Source organism: Panthera onca, chromosome A1 (genome assembly GCF_046562875.1).
Source record: "Panthera onca isolate mPanOnc1 chromosome A1, mPanOnc1 haplotype 2, whole genome shotgun sequence".
NCBI lineage: Eukaryota > Metazoa > Chordata > Mammalia > Carnivora > Felidae > Panthera > Panthera onca.
Window position 1 is genome coordinate 24,499,486 of NC_138339.1, and position 6,000 is coordinate 24,505,485.

At 33.5% G+C, this 6,000-nt stretch overlaps 1 pseudogene; it reads left to right on the forward strand.

Moving 5' to 3' along the window:
* The window catches only part of LOC132680328 (histone-lysine N-methyltransferase SETD2-like), a 73,869-nt pseudogene extending 72,115 nt beyond the window's left edge, over window positions 1-1,754 (forward strand).
* Window positions 1,755-6,000: the final 4,246 nt, after the last annotated feature.

Consider the following 6,000-nt stretch of genomic DNA (forward strand, 5'->3'; position numbering starts at 1 on the left):
ACTCACTGGGAAATAAATGAGGGAGAGAAAGGAGTTAAGAAGGACTCCCAGGGTACTCACGTGGGCAACCAGGTGGCAGCTGACACCATGAAGTAAATTAGGAAGCACACTGAAGAAGCAAGGTCTGTCTCCCCACCTCTTAAAGGGGAAGATAGGATGGGAGTAGTTTGTGGAGATGATACATTCATTTTAGGAAATTCTGAGTTCTAGGTAACAGAGAGACCTCCAATTAAAAATGCCCTCTAGTGAGTTTGCTGTGTGGGCTTAGGGAACAGAAGGATGGTGGGTCAGCCAGCCAGGAAATCGATGTTTACTGACAGCCTACTATTTATAGTCTGGCTATTGGTACATATTTCGGGGTCTTTAACAAAGCTGGAGAGGGAATGAGTTGCCTAGAAATAAGTCCTGGTTTAGAAGAGAATCAGATTTACGAAAGAGCCCGGATGAGCCTACATATTTATGACCAATGTGCAAAAATCATTTAAAAAGGAAGGTTTTTTTTTTCCTTTACAAAATATGGTGATGTAGTAGCAACTGATAAGAGGAAGACAGTGACTGAAAGTTCAAATGTGATTTATCTACACGTCAGTACTAGCGACCTTGGTGTGAGCTGAGCAGGGGAAGGTCAGTGAAGAAGCTAGATTACAGTCTGTTGGGGACAGGTTTGGAGGTGAGAAGATGCACGGAATGTTTTCCTATTTGCGAGGAGGAGACAAAGAACAATAGCAGCTAGAGCAATAACCGTGGGAAGATGAAGTATCCATAAGGGATTTTTTTTTTTTTTAATTTAAGAGAGAGACTGTTTAAATGCTACTGGGAAGGAGCCCACTGAAAGAAAATCTGTAAAAATTGTCATTTGTCCACAGTCTGAAATAAGATAGGACACTATTCCCTAAAACAAGATGCTCAGGGTGGTACCTCCTTAGTTGAGGTATATATATTTCTAAAGGAGAATGTCCTCATGATCCCCATTCAATGCATAGCCTCTTAGATACCAAATATAATTTAATGAAGGCCATTAAAGGCTAATAAAGTTCAGCCACTGTCAAATGCAAACTGAACATGTGAAAGGCCTTAACAATGACTTAAATCACCCCGTATAACTTTGGTATTAGCACTGTCATTTTGTCCTCTAAACTTTAGGCTTTTCTTGTTTATATTTTATCACAATACCTTATCCCTCTAAAAATTATTTTCTCCAGTTATATTAATTACCTGAATTTCAAACAAAGTCCAAAAAGCCATTTAATGGCACTAAAGTTAAGGGGAAAAGAAAAAGAAAAACTGTTTTGGCACTCTGTCTTTCTTTAAAACTTGGCTTTGGGCCTTGTTTTAAAAGATATCAGTGAAGGTCTTATCGTATTTCTTTCTGTATTCAATAAATGGTTAAGTGGTCATGCATTCATTATGCCATAAGCTGCACACAGATGCAAATGGATACCATTTATAATATTTTACAGTGTTTTGAAGTTCCAAGCCCATCTAGAATGATAAAGACCTGGAAAATGTTAACCCACCTCAAAGTCTTTTTTTTTTTTTATTGCATTCTTTAATAGATTGGTGCAATTTCTTTGCATGCTATAAAAGTCAGGAAAGTATTTCCATGGTATTAAATGGTAACACATGGAGACCATTTCGTTTTTAAGAAGAATGTTCTCTACCTTGTGATTTGTGTTTTTTAATGCCCTTTTCCTTCTTCTTGTTCTTTCAGGGACAGTTTGATTCAGAGTAATGGAGCGGTGGATATTAAATGAGCGTGCATGAAGCCCAATGAACTCAGTATACTGCTTATCTTGTAACTATACTTAATCTAAATAACCTTTTTTATGCTCTGCTGGAATGGCATTTTCAAAAGGCTATATAGTAGTAAATGAGAGTATATGTCAGTAAGGATTTGCTAGACAAATCAGATCTCACAGAGAAGTATATCTATCCATTACTATTTAATACACACTTCAGTTTGAAGGACAATTTTGGCGTGTGTGATCAGACCATTAACATTTACTGTCATTTGGGCTGTGTTTTCTAACTTTTCTACTTTCCCTTTTTATTTTAATTTCATTTACTTTTTATTTATTTTTTCCAAGGGAGGTCTTCAGACTGAAACTGCCTCCAAGAGGAAGAAAGAAGTGATTTATGTATGCACAAGTCACTGACTCAGTTTTTCTTACCAGATGTACATTTTCAGAAGTAAAAGATTTCTAAGGGATAATATCAACACAAATGGTAGTATGCTGGGAAGAATTTAATCCACAGACATAAAACACATGGCATGCACATCCTTTGATAACAACATTTACCTTCTTTTCATTGATGTAGCTTTCCTTTATTATTATGTTTGAAGGAATGATTTACTAAATAGGATTCAGAAAACAGCTTTTCTATCTTGGCGACTGCCCCTCCCTTTGGGCTTTTGTGAAAATGGTTAAGTTGGTGCTGAAGGCAGTATGCATGTTTAAGTAAATTATCTTGTACTGCTTTGTTTTTTCTGATAAAGCAAACCTTATGGTTCCTTTGGGCATGTAGGCTGGTTGGTCCCTTATTTCTGGGGAAGTGGCCTCTCTCTTCCTCCTATCCTACAACAGCACACACTGCTCTCTCCCTGCCAGACCTCTCCCCGTGGACCAACATTTGCCTGAGGCACAGTTAATGGTGAGACCTTGCCACAGGCTGTCTGATCTGTGTGAAGCTAACTTCCTCCTGCCTGCCATTGTGTGTGCCTGCTTGCCCCAGCTGCCCATGGTTGGTGGCCACCCTAAGAGTGGAGACAGCAAATTGTGTTTTAATAAACTCTCCCATAATTCTGACATTCAATAAAGTTTGGCAACCTTTGGTTACTTTTCCCAGCTATTTGTTTGTTAGTGAATATCCACATGAATGAATTTTTTTTTCAAAATGAAAACTTCTAACTACATAAACTATATCCTCTGTTCACAATTAAATAGTATCGAATTAAATAAAAAATTACCCAATGTAAAAATCAAATCATTTGATAATTCAAATGTACTATGTAAATTTTAACGAGGAAACCAAAGTTGCAATTATAGACTCTAATAAGAACTATACTGTACATTAAAACTTATGGAATGCAAACAAACCATATTTAAATTAATAGTTATATCTATCAACATTGTTGTTATTAGACCAGAAAGAAATTAATAATTGAACTAAACTTTTAACTCAAATACAGTATTTAAAATAAGAACAACAAAATAATTCCAAGAATAGCATGAATTAAAAGTAGAATTAATGAATTAGAAAACAATTAAAAATGCAATTATAGAAGGCACCAATAAAACAGAGTACCCTTTGGAAAATCTAATAAAGAAAGACAATATAAACACACAGAGATATTAAACTAAACCTTCTGTATACAGACAGAAAGAAGAGAATACCATACTAACATTGGAAAAAATAACACGAAATGGATGTTTCTCTGGAAAATATAAATAACCAAAAGTAACTCAATAAGAAAACAAAAATCTGAAAGACATTAAGCAACTTTTGACCAATGAATTTGCTCCAAAAATGTTGCTAGAAACAAAAAACTTCTATCAATTACTTCTTTGAAAATCTTCAAAAAACTGTATTTCAAGAGTGCTAGACCTTATAGGAATGTAAGCTTTGAGATTCACTTCACTAGTGTGACTTTTGACGTTATCATCTAAAAAGAGAACTCAATGACAGGAAATCTCAGCCCTAGACAGCCCATCCAAGTAATACATTAAATTAATACACACCATGACTAACTTGACTTTATTTGAAGGTTGTTTGAAATGCAATACACTTACTATTATTAACTATCTCAGCAGGTAAAAAAAAGAAAAACATAATCATCTTGTTAACTGTCAGAAAGTCGTATAATAAAAGTAAATATCCTTTTTAAATAAAAAAGTCCAACGTCTCAGAAATTATTATTAAATGTATATATACTACTTACCATACATATCTCAAATCAATAACTATGAGTATGCTTAACTCCTAATGTACATATACTTCTAATAAAAGAATGCCTATTAATATATTCAGTATAGTTTTAGAAGTCATAGCCAAGCTAGTGAGACAAAAATAAATAAAGTTTACATTTTTCAAAGGAAGAGATTACTGTATCATTATTTGTAAAAAACAGATTTGCTGATTTGAAAACAAGAAAATCAACTAGAAATGATCATAATTACTGAAAGTTTTGTGAGCTCACTAGAGAAGGTAGAACACATCAATAAGTCAATAGGTTTTCTATTTATGATTATGAAATGTTTTAAATAATATTTCTACTATGATTTAGAAATCATCTAAAAAATTTAAAACTAAAATAAATAAATAAATTTTAAAAAGGGGCTCCTGGGTAGCTCAGTCGGTTAAGCACCCAACTTCCGTTCAGGTCATGATCTCATGGTTCATGAGTTCCAGCCCTTGCATCAGGCTCTCTGCTGACAGCTCAGAGCCTGGAGCCTGCTTTAGATTCTGTGTCTCCCTCTCTCTCTGCTCTTCCCCCCCCCCCCCTTCATGCTCTGTCTTTCTCTCACAAAAATAAACACTAAAAAAATAAATAAATAAAAATAAAAATCATAATAAGTTTTAATAAACCTTAAATAATAAATGAATATACAAATAGGACAGAAAGATTAATCATAGGAACAAGATGAAAAGCTCATAAACTAACTTTGGCTTAAAACATTAATTAGTATATGTTAGGAAGAATATTTTAAGTCAAAGATAACAAATGAATTATATAATATGTGTTGTTGAGACAATTTACTAAATACTTAAACAAAAAATGAACAGTAGGTAATATCTTTTTAAAATGAGAGAAAATATCCATGTTTGATTGATAGCAAAACACTATAAAACCACTCATGGTCTTTAATTTAAATAATGAATATAAAATATTTAGCAGAGTAATTATTACATAGTCATAGCAAATATCCCATAATAATAATTAGGCTATTCCTAAATACTCATAACTCCTAAGACTCTCTTTCCCCTCAAAGATATTTGTTTTTCAAATGTTGAGGAAAAGTCTGCTCTTCCTTCCTGTTTTTCACCATTATTTATATCTCCATGCTTAGAAATACCCTAATGAGAGTAATGATTCATCTCAGGTCCATCAAAGTCTAAACTTTTTAATTCTCTCCACCACCACCCCAATGAAAGCCTTTCTTCGGTCAGGATGACATATTTAAACCATAATCCTGGCTGATCTTCTTAAATCTAAACTCCACCCAAATTATTTGAAAAGTATTCTAGCCTTTCATAATTTAATTTCACTAACTCTTTAGTTATCGTCTACTTCTTCTTGCCTCAAGCTGAAACTCTGCAGCCTGAAATTAACTATAAGCACAATCGACCACACATAGAATAGTATTTCTTGTCATTCACCTGAAAGGTTCATTTTTTTTAGTCAAATCTCATCCAGCCCCTCAACATGTCTGGCTTTTTTGTATATGTCAGTACCTTTGCTTTCCCACCACCATCCCGTTTTTTATCAAATGGTCATTTCCATTTGGCTATTCCAAATACATTTCATTCCTTAGACTGCTCCATACGATAGTGATAGCCTCCTTCTCTGAAATTTACACCGACAATGTAACAACATCTCGTTATAAATGTAATCTGGTTTGCTCAACTAGATTAAAAATTCCTTCTAAAATGTCCAACACAATGCTGTGCACGTAATACTCATTAATATTTGCCCAATAGTTACATAATTGAAAGGATAAATCCAATCCTATGCCTAAGAAACAAATGTTTTCCTGGAAAAAAAAAAAAAAAGTATATATAATGATAAAAGTGTTGATGAAAAGAAAGGAATTTATTTCTTCTTCAAAGTATTGAGTTCTGGAGATTCACTTCCAACAATTTAGAGAAAAATAAAGCAAGAAGCATAACTGAAATATCTTCTTATGCCAACCACAAAAACTATTTTTAATGGCATAATACCCAGAAATTATTTTAAATATAAAATATAACCAGAAACTCATTCATGAACAAGTCTATCTA